Below are 20,955 nucleotides of genomic sequence, written 5' to 3' on the forward strand. Positions count from 1 at the left end.
CACGGTTTCATTTTAACATTTACGACACAGTATTAGTTCAAGATATAGCCACGGTTTGGTTATGACCACCTATTTAAAACTGTGATTATATTTTGTATGTTCTAAACCATTAATCTTGCCACGGTTTATTTCTGTGCCATTACATAAAAATGGCATTATAGAACTAATTTTTTAGACATTAATGATTAGAATCTAATTACAAGCAAATTAACATTTACGTCAAAAACAAAATATTCATTAAGAAGTGACGTTACGTACCCACTAATAAGTTCGATAAAATATAGATAATTAAGTTTTGATGTCTTCCCAAATTCAAAACCATGGGATTCAAAACAAGAGTTAAATTAAACACTTAAAAACAACAAAAATCCATTGACAAAACTAACTCTATCTTTCCTCTTACAATTTGCACCACCAAACAAACTCTACCTAGAAACTGAACATTTGAAAATAAAAAGAAGTACACATGAGCTGAATCTTTCCTCTTTCCTCTCCAAGAATTTGATGTAGCTTTAAGTGGAGCCGGTTAATGACTGAAGTAAAGCTACTGCATCTCCAGCATCCTTTGTTGTTATCAATGCTGGACCTACAGGACACAGTGCAAGTAAGTCTCATGAAGATATTGATTACTTAAGCATCTAGTTTAAAATAAATCATGAGGAAGAATACAAATGCTCATAAGAAATAAGACTAAGCTATAGTATTCAATAGATAAAACATAAAAATTAACAATTAAGGATGATACTCTAGAAACAAACTTCACTTGGTGAGTTCAAAGACATGAAAATTATTTAGAACGCTATACAAACCCAATTTGGGAAACCTCTCCCGCATCAACTCTTCAAAAACAAGTTGATCCACATGATAAAATGAACATGTATTTGAATATGTCAAAAATTCAAACAGTAGTTATAAATTTTCTCTAATGTACTAGTGTGTTAATTCTATATTAATAATATAAACTGCTGTTTTAGACAAATTCTACAACAAAACCAAAATTGAATGCAATATATGACCAAACCTGTTACACACCAAGCTGTAGAAATTTCCCCAAACTATCATTCATATAAGCTAAATTTAATGCATTAAATAAAATAATCCAACATGTAATATATCTTGAATTTCAAATTGCCAAACACTTAAAATTTCAAGTTCCAAAAATGAAGTTTACCCTTCTCAATCTGTTGTCTCAACACATGGTCAGGGAGTGTCAAAACAAATAAAATAAGGGACCGTGAGGATTGAGGAATGCTGGATTATGACATGTTGACCCACACTGAAAGAGACATTCTAATATCATGTTGATATTTCCTTGAGATTTTTTGAATTTTCAAACAAACAGATGCTTACACAAAATGCATACCTATATGCCTTGTATTCATGTATGGGAAACAATTTCATAGCAAAACATAAATCAACCCACCAAGTCCAATCAAGTTGTAGCCGTAATTCGAATCCTAATGAAACAAGATTCGTCGAGTTCATTCAAGTAGCACCTGCCAATCTCCAGACTGTTGAGGCTCTCAATATACCTTAATCTCTAAGGCAAATTGTGATGCCATTTGATCATTCCAAAGGTAGCTGAATGATAAAGCAGCAGTTATAAACCTATAAGGCAAACCAGAACATGTTTCTAGTTAAACCTTAAATTCTAAATTTATAAAAGCAAACCAGCACATGTTTCTAGAATAATAGAGATACAAGCAAGTGCAACCAAGATGTCAAAGGACAGAGTCAGATATTCAGTTTCAATAGGATCCTATAAAACCATGTCCAAACTCCAAATATCCTTAGTAATAAGTAACATTAAAAGAAAAAAATGCAATACTAGTAGTATCTGAATCTCTCATGAGATGTGCACAAGTAGTAAATGAAAGCAAAAGACATTTAAGAATGAAAAGAATAACAACAGAAGATAACCTTCAAGTATAACAGAAACAACCAAGCCCTATCCCACTAAGTGGAATCGAATCGATTACATGGAACAACTTTTCCGATAATGTTGTATCCCGAACCATGCTTATATCCAAATCATTAATTTTGAGATATTTCTTAATAGCTTCTCTTAAAGTTTTTCTAGTTATTAAATGAAATATATATATTGGATCAGTAAGTTCAACTCAGGAGAGGGAGATTTGCAGATATTATTAAATGAAATCTAGTTATTGGATCAGTAAGTTCACCTCAGAGGTTGCAATATATGACCAAACCTGTTACACACCAAGCTGTAGAAAGCTCCCATAGAAATACCAACAGCAGTCAAGTTTCCAACCAATATTAAAGTAGAATAAGATGAACATTTTTACTCAGATTGTAGAACACATACTTGTTATATAGTAGCTTTCAAAAGTATGAAAAGACAATTATTTCACTACCTATTTTTTTATTTAGTACTGTTCTGCTCTGAGATCAACAAGGAGTTGGGGTGGTTCTGGATTTCTGATATAGTTGAATGAAGGCTGACCTACAATATTAATACTTCAACATTCAAGTAGTAGGGAGTGAGAAATAGAATTTGAATGAAATATGAATTGTACCTTGAAAGTGACCCGCATTCACCACCTAAATAGGATTGGTGGTTGAACCGCGTATGTGAGTAAGATGTGGCTGACCATTGGATAGTTTGTGGGAGATCATGCATTCAATTGTATTGTAATTATTATCATTCATTTTTCGACATTAAGCTAAGTTACATAATGAAATAATTAGTAAAATTAACCTATTGTATGACTGAATACTCCCAGTTGCTTAAACCTTTACCATCTTCCAATACTGCTACTTCAATCTATTTTAAAAAAATGAGCAACTCATTAACAGAAACCAAAAAAATACAAATACAAATTAATGGCTCTATTTTCCAATTTAGCATTACTACTTATATATGCATTGCAAAAGTGAATGTTTCTATATTCAATTCTTTGTGAACTAGTTATTAGATAGCATGTAATATAAGCTCTAAAGCTGAAAAATCTTTTGTTAATTTAATTTATCATGATTCATAAATAAGAAATCTACATAAGTGAAGATATAGGACATAAACTGCTCTGTACCTCAATGTATGTGTGTTCGTCTCTTAAGCTGAATTTTTTTCCTTTATGAAAGAACTACCTTGATCAAGAAAAAGTATTTGCAATTTTAGGGGAATCCAAGACAAGGTGGAATCAGGATAAATTAGAAAATACTAAAGTAATAGACCAAAGTAGTTTTCTACTGTAAATCTATAAAGGTGTATAGGTAGCTGTCAATAGAATAAATACTAGTCATTTTCTACTAACCATTATCTTTTGACGACCGGGGAACTTAAACTTAGCATGATGAAGGGCCTCTTTCGAATGGTGGTTATTGTTGTCCTTAAAAAGTGATAAGAAAAAGCCCTGTCCAATAGAAACTCTGGCGCAAACTCCTTCTGGTTTTATAAAAACACTCAGCGTACCAGTTTGGATCTTAACATCTCCATTACATGAAAGTTAGATATCTAGAACAAGCAAACCCATAACATAATAAAAAATTAAATCCCAAAAAAACTAAATTTACATATATGTAGAACAAAAGATAGTTTAACCAATTTTACCTTGAAACTACGGATACGGCGAGATGCACGTCTTTGACCTTAAGCTGCACATCTTTCCAAGATGCACGAACATTAATAGGCCCCAAAAACATCCTCAGAAACTTCCCTAAAACCCTCACACACTAAAATTAACCAAAATTAATCAATCAATAAATCAAATTAGTGAAAGTAATTAAGAAACTGATTAGCAAACTAACCGTGAGCATGTCCTGGAAGAAGCGAAGAAGCATCGCCATCAACAACAATACATCTGTCTCTCTGCAAATCTTCATCTAACTGCAACAAACAAAAATAGATCCATCAAATAAAACTGAAATTCAAAATCGAAATTCAAAATTAACAGAAACAATACCTTATCGGCTAGGGAGTGATTAATGAGTTTATTGTTGAGGAGAGAATCGAGAGAAAAACGAAGTGAAAGGATTTTGGAGTCGAGAGCAAGAGCACGTTGGCGGAGAGGATGTTCATCGCTCAAGGATTTAGAGATGTGACCAGCGACGGAGTCTTGAAGCTCTTTAGCTTCTTCCAAAACGGAAGCCACTGATCCCTTTCTGGATCTCCCGAAGTCTGATTTAGGGCTTCTTCGAGGAACGGACTTGGTAGCCTTTGGGTTAGAAGGAGATTTGTAAGATTCAGATTTGCTTTCTCATTTTGGTGTCTACCTCTTGTTCTCTATTCGCCGCGCCATCCTTGGGACTCTGAGGTTAGGTTTAGGTTTGAAGGAGAGGAAGAGAGGCGAGTGATGAGAGGGAGAGGAGAAGCGGCTGAGTGTTTCTTTGAAGCGGTTGAGTGTTTCTTTTAGGGTTTAGCAGAGAATCCCAAAGGTGACTTAACCCTAATCCTCTTTTATGTTTATTTGTTTTAGTTTTTTTTCTTTCTTTTTAATCTTAACAAAAAATAAAATATAAAACAAAAGAAAGAGGGAAACAAAAAGAAAAGAGGGAAAACATGGCGGGCACTAAATTTTTGGACTTGGTCCACAATTTTTAGTCAAAATTATAAGGCCGCGGTTTTTCTTTGCGCCTTAAAATATCCGCAGTTCTATAACCGTGGCAATTGAAGTAAAGGCCACAGTTTCATACTCCGGATTCAATATTTTATAACATAATTTTACGCTTTGATAACCATGGCCAAATCATATATGTGGCCACAGTTTCTGAGTTGTGGACAATTTTAGCGTGGTCGTAGGCCAAATTTCTAGTAGTGGATATTTTGGGTTAGTGGGAGTTTATTATTAGCATATTCATATGCTTGGGCCATTCTTTATAACACATTTCTCTTGACTTAAATATGTTATTCTAAATTCATCATTGTTTATATAAATGTGAGTCTTTAATATGTATGATTTGTTTTCCCTATCGGATACAATTTCTGCACTGTTGAAGCTTACTTATCTTTTTGATTGATTAGTGTTTTGGCCATTATTGATATTCTAATATTAAAACTAATATTAGAATAATTAATTAGTGTCATCCAAGTGGGAGATTGTTAGATTAATTATTTTAATTAATCAAATATGGATTGACACAATTAATTATTAGTAAATTATATTATGGTCAATTGATATTAAATACTAATTATATATGAATTATTTGATTGGGTTTTGTGTCTGAATCGACTGGATGGGTTGGACCATTCAGTTAAGCCCAATGAAAGGTCCTTGCCCTCAGTCGTTTAGTTATTTAAGCGTTGCCCCATTAGACGATTAACATACTGTGAAAAACCTAGACGGCAATGAGGGTAGTAATCCTCTCATATCACTTTTCTGACGGCACTCTCTCAAATCCTACAAGGTACACCGTTCTTATCATTGTTGATTGTTATTTAATATAACAATATGTTATAATTTGTATCTATTTAAAACTGTTAAATCCATCATCCTTAACACTCCAAATTCTAGCTTCATCTTTTTCACGTTTTTGTGTCTTGAAATATGTAGCAGACGTAAGTTTATATTACCAAACGCGTAACCAAACACATACTTAGTAGGTTTTCGTTTTCACGGCCAAAGAATCTCTAAACGCACGTCGATGGTGAACAATCACACATCCAAACATGCTATAAATAATTTTTTAACTGATATAATAACAAAATAATAATTTAAATGATCAAATATTTTTTTAGAAATATTTTTTATAAATTATAAATTATTTTTTCCTTTTAAAAACGTAAAAGATATTTTAAAATAGATAAAACACAGTTAATAGTCATGATAAAATTTATATCTAAATATGATAAATATATTAAGATAAAAATTAAAAACATCATCTTTGTAATAGTTGAGATTTAGGTTGAGGTTGTCGAAATAGGTGATTGGTGGTATACATAGTGACGTTTGGGCTAATGCTTGTCACGACCAAATTCTTGAGTCGGATGAGTTAGAGGAGACGATATAGTTTCCAATGATGAATCATGGTCATATTGTGATGCATGTGAACCCTTAAAGTCAAAAGTCAAGAGATTATCATTCATCGATGTAAAAGTGGTATGGGATTGTGTTGGTTGTGTGTTGGTGTTTGGGTAAGTGAGATCAATTGTATGAATATAATAGTCCTATTGTAGGGTATTAAAAGAATGAATGGTTAAGGTTGTGTTGTTGGGGGTTTAAGTGATCGAAGTTTTATTAAGGGATTAATGTAAGATATATCCTTTATCCAGTAATGGGAGAAGTATTTATAGAGGCCTAGGGTTTTCTTGGGAAGGATCATCGCCCACTCAGTCAATGGTGGACCTGTTACCTTAGAACTTTCGATAGAAGTTTATGATATGGCATAAAGGTCATGGTCCTAAAAATTGGATTTTGATTGTTTTCTTATGTGAGTCGAAAAAGTTCTTGGTCGGCCTTTGTGATAAGTTAGTACAATTGTTCTCGTCGAACGGCTAGACGAGAAATCAATGACTTTGGTCGAATTCTTTTCACTATGGAAACCAGGGTCATGTAGTTCTAAAAAACTTAGCAAAATTTGAGTTCTCTTTGTGATCTGAAGCATAGTCTAGGCAAGTTTTAAATGGATAAGGGTAGACAGTTTTTTAGGGACACGTAAAAGCTTGCAGAATGAAATTTGCATGGATTGGAAACGTGGCATATTTTGCGTAGTCGACCGTTGTAGACAGCTATTTTATGATTTCTATATAAATAACATTTGTTTTCAGTTTTAGGGGTCCGTACGTGTTACATTGCTATAGAAACTCAAAGTATTTGTGTCAAAGTGAGAAAAGAGTGATTTCCGGATAATGTATGTGCGTTCCATTTATAAATTCCAAGCAATTTACTATTATTTAATATAAAACTTTTCCTCCAAGTCTCTTTTTAAATTCTTTTACTTCTTTACTTGTGTTCTTTATCCTAAGTTATTTGTTTAGTTCAAAGATTACAACAACCATCGAATTTCTTGATAGTATAACATTCACATTGCCACAAATTAACACCAAAATTTGTTAAGATTTTAGCAGTATGTCCTAGGATTTTCTAGTTTAGCATTAGAGGGTTTTTTTATTACCAAAATCAGGATAAATAGGACCGTTGAATCCCTATTTCCTAGAAAGACATAAACCAACTACTAATTTTGACTTCTCTCTACCAAAAAAACGTCTTTTCCCATGTTTCCTTTATTTCAATGAGAGGAAGATACTTGGGGCGAGGAGATATCTCTTGAAAGGATACATATGGTCGTAGCCCCTCCTAGGGGCTGCAAAGCTCTTGGATTATTACTTAGCATTTTCATTAGTAGTTGTATTTTTTACGATACAATATTCAAATTCTTAACAAGAAACTAGTGGTCAATAATATTTTCATATTCTTGGTATGATAATCTTTAAAAGTGTCATTATTAGCTATACTTATTTATATAACTTACATGCATGCATATACATAGATGCATAAGTGTTATCCATAGGTAAATTATTTCATCAATCACCAATCACATATGTGTAACCATCAATCTCAATTTAAGGACAATTTATTAGCACACATCCATACTTTCAAATTTTGTTGGAATTGTAAAAAAGTTTGATAAAATCTTAAAAATAGAATTAAGACAAATAATAATTGTACAAGTCAAAAAGTACAAATGTGTGTGTTTCTCCTACAAGGACAATGAGACACATAGGCCTTAGTAGGTATAGAACTTGTTTTGATAGTGAGGGCTTGCCCACGGTAGTGAGAAACCTTACATGGTGGTGTTTTGGAGTTGTCTAGGGGACCTTCTCACGTAAGGTAACGGCCCCTGATGACGACTAGCGGTGTCCTATAACGGGAGTACAATCGTCGGTGATAATGGTGTTGAAATGGTTGTGAGCGTTGTGCTCTTCAGGGTGTTAAGAAATGCATGTATGACTTGTTCTGTGATACCGATTTGGCATAGGGTTGGATGGAAAGGCAATGACATACTAATTTGGTGTATATACCAGACATGTCTTAGGGGGCTCAGGCAAATAGGTCGATGATAGGTCCAGAAGTGCAAGAAAATATCCGTTATAGTATAATAATTATCGACCCCACAGAGGCCAATATGAAGCACTGTCTTCTATCGTTACTTTCTTTATCTAAGGCGGCGACTAAATGTTTTAGTTTGGAAAGAAATGGAAATAAGTTGTTTTGAATTAATTATGAAACGAGAGATCGCTATGTGGTTCTCATCAACTGTTAGCGCTTGCAAAATCGTTAAGTCTAATTAAAATGAGATAATATTTTCTTGTAGAAAAATAATCAATTTTTAAGGAACCGTTTGCCTTTGCTTAACCGATATCGAGTTTTAGCCTACAATTCAACTATCTGCTTTCGCGTGTCCAACGTGTTATAATGCAAAACTCTTTTTAAAAATTAATCACTTTTAATGACTTTAAAAGTTACTTAAGATAGAAAAGTTATTTTAAAGATACTACCTGCTTTCGCACATCCATTACTTGACTTTAAGTGTATAAATGCTCGCTTTCGCGTGTTCGCTTATACTGTTAAAATTGCCTTTTTGAAAACTAAAGTTTTCCTAATTGACTAAAAATTGCTTTCGTAGTGTTTGAAACCAAAAACTAAATTTTCCTACGGTCAGATAAAGGTTTCGTTCTTTCGAATTGAAACTGGTATCTCTACGTTTCTGCTTTTGCAGTAAACTTTAAGTTAAAAAATATAAAATATTTAGGCCAGAAACAATTCCCTGATTAATTATAAATTTTAACGACTTAATTAGAGCACCATTGGTATGAAGATCCTCACATTCCAAATTTAACGGGTTTAGTTAGGCATGTTCATTACATTAAGTATGCAGTATATAATTTCTTTTATTATGTTACTGAACTTTAAATAAATGGATACTACCAAAAGCATACAAGTAACGAAAAAAGTAAAAGAAGACAAGAATTTGAATTAAAAATGCAATATTATAATAACCCAAATTCAAATGGAAACTCGAATCCGGTACAAAAAACTTGAAATAAACTTGCAGAAAATTAATGTCGGTGGATTAGTGCAACTACAATCATTAGAAACTCTGATTTGCTCCAAACTTAAAACTAAAAGTTGCAATTACTCCCCGATGTGAGAAATTAACTGCTTTACAAAAAGTGTTTTTTTCTACCTAAGATAATACTAAGCTTGGATACTAAATTCTCAAATGAAATGTGTTTTTATATGCTCTAGTCCGTGCTAGAGAACTCCCAAAATCGTGCCAAGGTAGTGGAGTAAAAATAAGGACTAAAAAACCACTAAAACAAAAAGGACGAGAAAATTAGATTCAAGGACCTTGACAACCGTCACCTGCTTGTCGACCTGCTCGTCAGCCTGCTTGGGTGGTGACGACCATCACCTTCTTGGCGACCTGGTCGTTAGCTTGCCCAGGAACCATTTCTTCATTTTCTTTGACTTTTTGGTGACGACCTGGGGTGATGATAGTCACGCAAAGGACTTAATTCGTCATGACACCAGTAAGCTCCATTTTTCTTCCCGCTTTTGCCATTTTCTCCCATTTTTTCTGCACACCTAAGCATAAAATATCAACATGATACTTTAAAGAGACATATGAAATGACGATAAAATGCATGTGAGTTGAATAAAAAATACGATACTTTTTTGAGTTATCAGTCGACGTTCTTTATAAGTTGGTCGACTAGTTCCTGTTCCTCCCCTGCAGAAAAGGAATTGCCTATCTTCGTAACCTGATGGGCGTGGGGACCTATCTAGACTTCCTTCAAGTCTTTTATGGGCTTGAGTCTTTGCGCATAGTCTAGGTTGCCAACCTTCCAGGGGATATAATGTTTGCTGCGAACATTTATTTCTCGTATCTTCTCTAGGCGACCCTAGAGTTGTCCCTCATGGAGATACCACTCGCGACGGTGTTTGCTCCGCAGTGTAGAACCTTGTCATACATCTTCAGAAGTGGGGTGGAAGGGTTGGAGCGGAGATGTTGCCCAAGTTAGTTTTATCAGGACCCCACAGTTGGCGCAATTATACTGGTTAAAAAGTATAAGTGCACGTGTTCCCCTACAAGAGCATAGAGACTCAGAGGCCTTTATAGGTATATAACTCATTTTTCCAATAAAGGCCTACCCATGATGGCGATAAGCCTTGTATTGTGTTGTTTTGGGGTTGTTTCGGGGACATTCTCATGTGTGGTGAGGGCCCCTGCTAATGGCCAGTAGTGTTTGGTAGCGGGCGTACAATCGCTGATGATAATGGTGTTTAAATGGTCGTTAGTGTTATGCTCTTCAAGATGCTAAGAAATGTATGTATGGATTGAGAGTTTGTCATTTCCCCCTTAAGGGGTGAGATATTTATAGAGGCCGTATGAGCCTAGAGTTTCCATGAAAATTGTCGCTGCCCACCTGTAGCGGGGAAAATCTGATATCGAAGCCATTAGATTGACTCGAATCAATATTCCGTTTGAAATCGCCACCGCGCTTTATTTTTTCCAAAGGAAAAGGGAAAAGAACGTAAAAACCAAAGTTTTGTTTTTAAAACAAGAAAGAGATCTCAGGTACGGGTGTTGATTATATGAGGGGAAGGTTTTAAGCACCCCTCATATCTGTGGTACTCCACAGGAACCTTTTTGAAAATCTGTGTGTGTGTGTGCTAAAAAGGGTTTGTTTTATTTTTAAAATAAGCTCGGCAAAGCGTTAAGCTTTGGGCCTACATACCTCCTCGGTGCAATGGAGAAGTCAGAGCTAATGTAATTCCGCTTTAAGGGAAAAACAATTTAAAACGAATAAACACTTTGTTGTCGTTAGAGAGAAATACTCAGCCATTGATCTTGAGCATGAGAACAAACAAGTTCTTTGCATCGCAAATGAAAGAAGGGCGCCAACTCGGATAAAATCAACGAGTATGCCACTAGCTCTCTCACGCGGAAAAGATCTTGTTATTATCAATCAATTTCAAAATCGTGGGGTATAACCACTCGTTTCGACAATTAACGGTGTCTAAACTTTTGAAGAAAAGCCACTAAGGGCGAAAGATATTTTTAAGAAAAGAAAAAAAAGTTTTGAAAAGGTTTGCAAACATAAGAATATTTTGGAAAAAGGGAGAAGATTTTGAAAATTTAAGAATGGGAGGAGATGAAGAGGCTAACCTAATGCATAAAATAAAAGCTAAGGAAAGAAACGGTCTAACCGAATAAGAAGCCAACACTTGACATTAAGAGCCAAGGTAGTTTTCCCATCCTTTGGATTTATCAGTACCAACACATTAACACTTGGGGATCCAGATGAACTTATTGTCTTAGCACCATTTTTTCATTAAGAACATTAAGATTCCGACGAAAATCGGGCAGAGTAACGGCTGTTTTCGGGTAAAATCCTTATATCAATGCCCTTGAATTAACCATCAAGGGCTTTCAAGGAAGTACCTGAACACATAAACATACAACAAGACAATGCCAGACAGACAGAACAATCACAGGGTAGTAATAGAATGAGTCCAGAGGTACTAGGTCCATAAGTCCAAATCTCCAAAGCGCTAGGGATAGTAACCGATAGTCCAAAGAGAGCCTTATGTATTTTTTAGATTTTGGTTATTTATTAGTGTTTTAGCGGAAAAATAAAGTATGGTCCAAGTGGACAAAAGAAAAATAATAGAAGCATAAACATATGTCCAAGTGGACAAAGAGAAAATGACGGAAAGTAAATATGATGAAATGATAAAGTAAAGCGATAAAGCGAGGAATATAAAGAGCGGTAATATAAAGAGCGGTATAGTAAAGGTGCGGAAATTAAAGTTAGTTGTTAAATGTTAAAGATAACCATCTTGAAACTTGTCAAGTATGTTATCAAAGTTAGTAGGAAGATGTATGGTGAGTGAATGATGTACTCGGATTTAAATTCAATGGGGTTTATCAGAAGCTTGATAGAATCATAGCGACTACACGATAAAAACCTCCACAAGTCTTAAATCAACCGCATACAATTCTCTTCCATATTTGATCTTTTTTATTCGGGACACGAAATATTGCGCTATGTTAAGCAGATCGCCAAGTGATTTATGTAGAAATCACCCTACAACGAGGCCGGTCAAAACTTTATGTGCTAATGCATGCGAGAAGAACGATATATAGATCGCCTTCCGAAAGCAATACCGCACGAAAAGAAAATAGGTAACGATCTAGTCTTTACTAAGAATCCATAAGAATTCTCAAAGTATTAAGACTTTCATCGATCAAAAGAAAAAAAGGAGAAGGAGAAGATAAAATGCATAAAGATAATCAACTCACACTATCATTAATATCATTCATCTAATATTATGGATTTGGTTCTTTCAAACCTATCAACATCCTAGATCCAATGATATTAATGAAATGGAGGAATAAGAATAAAATTCACAAAAAGATAATCAACTCACACTATCATTAATATCATTCATCTAATATTATGGATTAGGTCATTTCAAACCTATCAACATCCTAGATCCAATGATATTAATGAAGTGGAGGAAGTAGGAAGCCAAAACAAGCATAAAAAAGGCAAAAAAACACATTCTGCCAGCAGGAAATCGATTTACCTCTGTAGGAAATCGATTTCCTGAGTCCAGAGTTCAAATTTTTGAAAAAAAAATAAGGTGGAAATCGATTTCCTACAGAGGGAAATCGATTTCCTGCACGCAGCATTCAAAAAATCAGCATTAGGAGGCATACAACTTGACTTAAGCAAACATACAAACACCTTATGATCACATATCCATTGGAGCACGAATTTTCCATCAAATCACCATCAAATAGCACCAATATAGCATCAAAGATGCATTGAACACAAGCAACAAAGATCTACATCTTAGAATTGAGAAATTTACCAATTCTTGAATTAAAGTGTTGAAGTAGCTTCAAGAACAAGCACAAAGTGTAGATCCTTCAAGTATGGAGATGAACAATCAAAGAAAAGAGTGAAATGTAGGAGGCTTAGTTCAAAATTAGCAAGATTCAATGTGAACCTTACTAATCTTATGAAAATGAACTTTGGGTGAGGGTTTTGGAAAGGGTGAGAAATGAATTTGCAAGCAATTTTTTGGCTCTCCAAGCTTGAGAAATGAATTTGCAAGAACTTTTTTGGCTATCAAAAGCTTCAGAAATGAGAGAGTAGAGGGCTCTATTTATAGAATTGGAGCAAGAGTAGTGGCAAATTGGTCTTTTTGTGTTTGGTGATTAACTTGTGTTTAATTGGTGATTAAAGTGGCAATTAAATGGTAAAAAGTGGTAAAATGGGGTTAAAGAGGGTTTAATGAATGAGTTAATTTTGGTGAGGTGGAAAATTGGTAAAATGACAAAAATGATCAAAGAAAATTGGTGCCAAAATGATGTCATGCTTCCCTCCTTATATTTTTTGAATTTCGCCCCAGGGAAATCGATTTCCCTCATGGGTAAATCGATTTCCATAGTGAAATCTTCAAAAATCCGTTTTCTTGCACTGTTTTGATTTCTGCCCGATCTTTTACCTGTAAAATATGAACAAAAGAGACAAAATACATATTTTTTGATTTTTTTTGGTTAGTATAAACAAATAAAAGGCTATAAATGCTCGATAATTCCCCTCAGAGATAATCACAGTATCAAAGATAAAGCTTCACAATGGTGCTCTTGAATGCAAATGATGTATGATCTTAGGGTCAAAAATTGGGGTATGACAGATGCCCCTATTTAAGTTTCTTCTTTCCGGAGATAGAGGGTTAAAATCCTCAACTCGACGTAATTGAAGAGACTTAAATATAAAACACACAGTTTTTGAACCTAAGGTATAATGCGATGCTAATGGATGCATCAAGTATGATTATGGAATAAAGAGGAGTATAACACCACTGGGGAGATAAGAAAGGATTCCACTGGGGGAAAAGGTATGTGTTATCCAGGGATAAAACTTGGATTCCACAGGAGAAAGAGAAAGTCAACAGAAGCTTTCAAGATAAAACATGATTGAACTTCGAGAAGAGAGTATCTGAGGCCTACATGAATGTGGCTACATCAAATGAATATCAACGTAAAACATGATTGGACAACATCAAATGACAACCAAGGTAAAACGTGATTGGGCAACATCGAATGACAATCAAGGTAAAACATGATTGGATATCGTCAAAGGATAATCAAGGTAAAACATGATTGGATAATCATCAACAGACAATCAAGGTAAAACATGATTGGATAATCATCACAGGTCCATCAAGGTAAAACATGATTGGATGTCATTAAGGGATAATCAAGGTAAAACATGATTGGATAATCATCACAGGTCCATCAAGGTAAAACATGATTGGATGTCATTAAGGGATAATCAAGGTAAAGCATGATTTGAACTTTGGGAAGAATGTATCAGAGACGTTCAAGATAAAGCATGGACGAGGCAACATCAAATGACAATCAAGATAAAACATGATTGAAGGTAACCAAGATAAAACACGATCGACAGTGATCAGGATAAAGCATGATTAGAGACAATCAAGATAAAACATGATTGAAGGGAAACAAGATAAAACATGGTGTAAGTGATCAGGATAAAGCATGATCAAAGACAATCAAGATAAGACATGATTGAAGGGAGCCAAGATAAAGCATGGTGTAAATCTTTCAGGAATGACACTAAAAGAAGAAAAGATACATCTAGGAACAACACTAGACGGGCAAGACAAACAAGTATCTGTTTTGGATAGGTGCCAAGTAAGTTGGACTTTGATCTCAAGGTGAAGATGTTGATAGCAACAGAACCTCGAAAAATGCAAATGAGTATGAAATTTGTTTCAATGCATGATGTTTAATTTTTCTATGCATGATATATGATCAATGCAATGCAATTGTTTGTTACAACTGAGGGAGACTCTTTTGTGAGGCACGAAAGGAACTCGATTCCTCAACACGGGAACTCTGCCCATTCTGCTTACGAAGAAGATGCTTGGACATACTTCTATTACACCGGTAACTGTATCAAAACGATGATCCTTTGAGAAGGGCTGATAAAACTGCTTGGGGATTGCTGAAGAAGATTGCCCCTGATTCACTAATTGTTGCAAGTTAACTGTTCATGGCTTCAGTTCTTGAAAGGCATGTTGGGATGGCTTGCCCTAGTATAAGTCTTGAAAGGATATTCTGATCAACAAATCTTGACTGAACATCTGAACAACAGGATCTTGAAATAACATGCCCCTGATAGGATCACTGGTCAAGTTTCCCGACTGTTTGAAATTCCTGAAAAATGAATGCTTACTTGCAAATAAAATGTTCATTCAAGAATGGTAATTTTAATGCAATGCTCAAAGAATATTTTTGAAATCAAAATCATTTTTGGAAAGATGTTATTGATGTAAAGCAAATGGAATCACTGGTCAAAACATAAAGGTTAAGACATTCAAAGTGAAAGATAAAGCAAAGATATGATATCAAAGAAAATGATTGGAAAATCTCATGGGAGTCAGCTTACGCAACCTTGTTGTAGTATGCTTTCAAACAAACCTTGCCTCAATTAGGTCTTTTAAAGGTTGTAACGTGGCCAGGTTCACGGTTTCAGAAACAAAGGATATAAGGCTCAAAACTTGATTGTACCCACCCCCTTCGTGATGATCTCCAGTCCTAAAACTCAGTTAATTCAACTTATGCATTCAGGTTCCAAGAGACTTTTGGAATTGCACCTTTGATAATGATGATATTTCACAAGCAAAGAGAACTTTTGAGATGGCGATCACTTCTTCCTTTTGATATCACAACATTTTGTTGTTTGGGGAATTTATTGACTTCTCTTTTTTCATCTTTTCTTTTTATATATCCCTAACTTTTGCCTGAACTGTTTATTTTTGAACTTACAGTCAGCGGGATGCCTTGATTCTTGCCTAAGTCATTTTTTGGTTTTGACTTAGCAGGCTTTTCTTTGTATACATTTTTGATACATTTTTTTTTTGAAAGATAGTGACTGCCTTGCTTAATGATTAAGATGAACCATCATTGGCTTTTAATTGACATCTCCAACATTTCTTTGATGTATGCGGAGGAAAGCTTGCGATTGAAGCACTTGTTGAAAGGTGTACTGAATGATTCTCTTAAAATAGAATGCACAGCCAAATTAACTGAGAACTACCCTGCCCCAGGTTAAAAATGCGGGTTTTTTCATACAGAAAGAAACTCCAACTTCGAAGGCTCAGAGGGGTTGACAAGGGATTAACTTCCTTATTTCTCCAGTGTTTGGGAATTGAAACAATGTCTGTACATCATCAGCAAAGTTTTATTCGAAAGCATACAATTCAACAACTTGGGTATTTCGTTGTCATCATCCTCCCTCCAATCTTTGCATAAAACACAAGTTTGATAGAGAATAGCAGATGGAAGAAAAAGTTTTGTAAAAGAAAGCATGAACATAAACAGTGTAGATGAAAATGAATTCAAAATATGCAATGCTCATTTCATTAAAATCACCATTCATAAACAAATAAAGTCTAAAAGTAAACAGCACAATAAAGGAAATACAAACAGCACAGAATCAAGGCCTAGTGACTAATCAGCAACAAAGATGAGCTATCTTGTCTGAAACACTTGGCTTTAGGAAAATTGGGCTTTGACTTATCTTCAGCCACTTTGATCTGGCAAAGGATTAGTGACGACATTAGGACCCATATCCTTGAAAGAAAGCATCTTTGATCTCACCAACTCTTGGTCTTGTTGAAGTTCTTCCATACTCTTCAGATACATGCTTCTAGTTCAATGTGTCGAGGAATCAACTTGACTGTAGACAGACAACTCTGAAGATGGAGATAGACAAGGATAAGTTTCTTGGACAACCTGGATGTATGTATGCAAATGATGCGATTGCTGTTTTTTTTTTTTATTTGATTTTCAAAGAATTCAAGTTATTACTTTGTAAACATCAAAACATGAAGGAGGTAAATCCTATATTGGATCAAAACTTTGATCAAGTTATCATCAAGATCAATCATCCATTTTGGTGGATTAGAATTTTCACCCCATCAACACCCAAGATCCATTGAGTTTGATGAAACTTATGATGTTTACAAAGAAAGACCTATGAGTTCCTTGGAAATCAAATGAATGCATGGATGCATGGTTTATGCATCAATCACAATCAAGATCACACATGGTCGCACAAACAAAGGTTCAAAGGTTCGACGTCACGAGCATGGAGTCAAGGTTAAGAACCACCCACAAAGGTATGAACTAGGGAATTTTGTACCTGCCAATCGGGTTCTACAAAGGTTCCCAGAGTTTTCAATCTTCTATCGGATACTACCGGCACACACAATTGCTCATGGGCGCCAATAATATGCCTAAAAAGACCTCGTCTGAGCGTAGTATCGCATGACAACAAGCTCAAATTGGTACTTGATCTTGTTTTTGCACTACATCCTAAAAAGGCTTAGATGGGTTAAAAGGGTTCTAGGTCATTCAGCTTCTACGGACACTCACTATTGAAAGTAATAGCGTTATCACGATGATTCGTAACAACCTCTACTACCTTCCAGGAGGCCTCCACTGATTGGGGTTCCACCATATGACGCTCATGTTAAGGATTGCTCCTGACATGCGACTATTGGTCTTACCACCTCCTATCTCAAGTTACTCACAAAAGTTCGGGTTAGAACTTTATCTCATCACAGAGGAACCATCGAGCACCAAAAAGAAAAAAAAAAGAAAATAAACAAACAAAGCACACAACAATATATACAGATAAAAACACACAGATAAACAAAAATAGGCTTCACACACTTAAAACTGGATCCCCAGTGAAGTCGCCATTTTTCTGTAGCGGGGAAAATCTGATATCGAAGCCATTAGATTGACTCGAATCAATATTCCGTTTGAAATCGCCACCGCACTTTATTTTTTCCAAAGGAAAAGGGAAAAGAACGTAAAAACCAAAGTTTTGTTTTTAAAACAAGAAAGAGATCTCAGGTACGGGTGTTGATTATATGAGGGGAAGGTTTTAAGCACCCCTCATATCTGTGGTACTCCACAGGAACCTTTTTGAAAATCTGTGTGTGTGTGTGCTAAAAAGGGTTTGTTTTATTTTTAAAATAAGCTCGGCAAAGCGTTAAGCTTTGGGCCTACATACCTCCTTGGTGCAATGGAGAAGTCAGAGCTAATGTAGTTCCGCTTTAAGGGAAAAACAATTTAAAACGAATAAACACTTTGTTGTCGTTAGAGAGAAATACTCAGCCATTGATCTTGAGCATGAGAACAAACAAGTTCTTTGCATCGCAAATGAAAGAAGGGCGCCAACTCGGATAAAATCAACGAGTATGTCACTAGCTCTCTCACGCGGAAAAGATTTTGTTATTATCAATCAATTTCAAAATCGTGGGGTATAACCACTCGTTTCGACAATTAACGGTGTCTAAACTTTTGAAGAAAAGCCACTAAGGGCGAAAGATATTTTTAAGAAAAGAAAAAAAAGTTTTGAAAAGGTTTGCAAACATAAGAATATTTTGGAAAAAGGGAGAAGATTTTGAAAATTTAAGAATGGGAGGAGATGAAGAGGCTAACCTAATGCATAAAATAAAAGCTAAGGAAAGAAACGGTCTAACCGAATAAGAAGCCAACACTTGACATTAAGAGCCAAGGTAGTTTTCCCATCCTTTGGATTTATCAGTACCAACACATTAACACTTGGGGATCCAGATGAACTTATTGTCTTAGCACCATTTTTTCATTAAGAACATTAAGATTCCGACGAAAATCGGGCAGAGTAACGGCTGTTTTCGGGTAAAATCCTTATATCAATGCCTTGGAATTAACCATCAAGGGCTTTCAAGGAAGTACCTGAACACATAAACATACAACAAGACAATGCCAGACAGACAGAACAATCACAGGGTAGTAATAGAATGAGTCCAGAGGTACTAGGTCCATAAGTCCAAATCTCCAAAGCGCTAGGGATAGTAACCGATAGTCCAAAGAGAGCCTTATGTATTTTTTAGATTTTGGTTATTTATTAGTGTTTTAGCGGAAAAATAAAGTATGGTCCAAGTGGACAAAAGAAAAATAATAGAAGCATAAACATATGTCCAAGTGGACAAAGAGAAAATGACGGAAAGTAAATATGATGAAATGATAAAGTAAAGCGATAAAGCGAGGAATATAAAGAGCGGTAATATAAAGAGCGGTATAGTAAAGGTGCGGAAATTAAAGTTAGTTGTTAAATGTTAAAGATAACCATCTTGAAACTTGTCAAGTATGTTATCAAAGTTAGTAGGAAGATCTATGGTGAGTGAATGATGTACTCGGATTTAAATTCAATGGGGTTTATCAGAAGCTTGATAGAATCATAGCGACTACACGATAAAAACCTCCACAAGTCTTAAATCAACCGCATACAATTCTCTTCCATATTTGATCTTTTTTATTCGGGACACGAAATATTGCGCTATGTTAAGCAGATCGCCAAGTGATTTATGTAGAAATCACCCTACAACGAGGCCGGTCAAAACTTTATGTGCTAATGCATGCGAGAAGAACGATATGTAGATCGCCTTCCGAAAGCAATACCGCACGAAAAGAAAATAGGTAACGATCTAGTCTTTACTAAGAATCCATAAGAATTCTCAAAGTATTAAGACTTTCATCGATCAAAAGAAAAAAAGGAGAAGGAGAAGATAAAATGCATAAAGATAATCAACTCACACTATCATTAATATCATTCATCTAATATTATGGATTTGGTTCTTTCAAACCTATCAACATCCTAGATCCAATGATATTAATGAAATGGAGGAATAAGAATAAAATTCACAAAAAGATAATCAACTCACACTATCATTAATATCATTCATCTAATATTATGGATTAGGTCATTTCAAACCTATCAACATCCTAAATCCAATGATATTAATGAAGTGGAGGAAGTAGGAAGCCAAAACAAGCATAAAAAAGGCAAAAAAACACATTCTGCCAGCAGGAAATCGATTTACCTCTGTAGGAAATCGATTTCCTGAGTCCAGAGTTCAAATTTTTGAAAAAAAATAAGGTGGAAATCGATTTCCTACAGAGGGAAATCGATTTCCTGCACGCAACATTCAAAAAATCAGCATTAGGAGGCATAAAACTTGACTTAAGCAAACATACAAACACCTTATGATCACATATCCATTGGAGCACGAATTTTCCATCAAATCACCATCAAATAGCACCAATATAGCATCAAAGATGCATTGAACACAAGCAACAAAGATCTACATCTTAGAATTGAGAAATTTACCAATTCTTGAATTAAAGTGTTGAAGTAGCTTCAAGAACAAGCACAAAGTGTAGATCCTTCAAGTATGGAGATGAACAATCAAAGAAAAGAGTGAAATGTAGGAGGCTTAGTTCAAAATTAGCAAGATTCAATGTGAACCTTACTAATCTTATGAAAATGAACTTTGGGTGAGGGTTTTGGAAAGGGTGAGAAATGAATTTGCAAGCAATTTTTTGGCTCTCCAAGCTTGAGAAATGAATTTGCAAGAACTTTTTTGGCTATCAAAAGCTTCAGAAATGAGAGAGTAGAGGGCTCTATTTATAGAATTGGAGCAAGAGTAGTGGCAAATTGGTTTTTTTGTGTTTGGTGATTAACTTGTGTTTAATTGGTGATTAAAGTGGCAATTAAATGGTAAAAAGTGGTAAAATGGGGTTAAAGAGGGTTTAATGAATGAGTTAATTTTGGTGAGGTGGAAAATTGGTAAAATGACAAAAATGATCAAAGAAAATTGGTGCCAAAATGATGTCATGCTTCCCTCCTTATATTTTTTGAATTTCGCCCCAGGGAAATCGATTTCCCTCATGGGTAAATTGATTTCCATAGTGAAATCTTCAAAAATCCGTTTTCTTGCACTGTTTTGATTTCTGCCCGATCTTTTACTTGTAAAATATGAACAAAAGAGACAAAATACATATTTTTTGATTTTTTTTTTGTTAGTATAAACAAATAAAAGGCTATAAATG

At 34.9% G+C, this 20,955-nt stretch overlaps 1 long non-coding RNA gene across 14 annotated transcripts; it reads right to left on the minus strand.

Moving 5' to 3' along the window:
• Positions 1-269: 269 nt before the first annotated feature.
• On the minus strand, positions 270-3,984 carry LOC131628393 (uncharacterized). 14 transcript variants are annotated; one of them, XR_009291795.1, is made up of 10 exons: positions 3,924-3,984; positions 3,769-3,847; positions 3,572-3,693; positions 3,276-3,475; positions 3,051-3,108; positions 2,538-2,785; positions 2,376-2,464; positions 2,184-2,225; positions 1,424-1,581; positions 270-586 (listed from the first exon to the last, which is right to left on the minus strand). It is a non-coding gene; the product is annotated as an uncharacterized LOC131628393 (long non-coding RNA). The 14 variants fall into 14 exon arrangements; XR_009291793.1 differs by having other exon boundaries at positions 1,424-1,608; XR_009291789.1 differs by having other exon boundaries at positions 1,424-2,459; positions 2,538-2,607; positions 2,720-2,785.
• Between the last annotated feature and the right edge of the window lie 16,971 nt (positions 3,985-20,955).

Source organism: Vicia villosa, linkage group LG1, assembly GCF_029867415.1.
Source record: "Vicia villosa cultivar HV-30 ecotype Madison, WI linkage group LG1, Vvil1.0, whole genome shotgun sequence".
Lineage (NCBI taxonomy): Eukaryota > Viridiplantae > Streptophyta > Magnoliopsida > Fabales > Fabaceae > Vicia > Vicia villosa.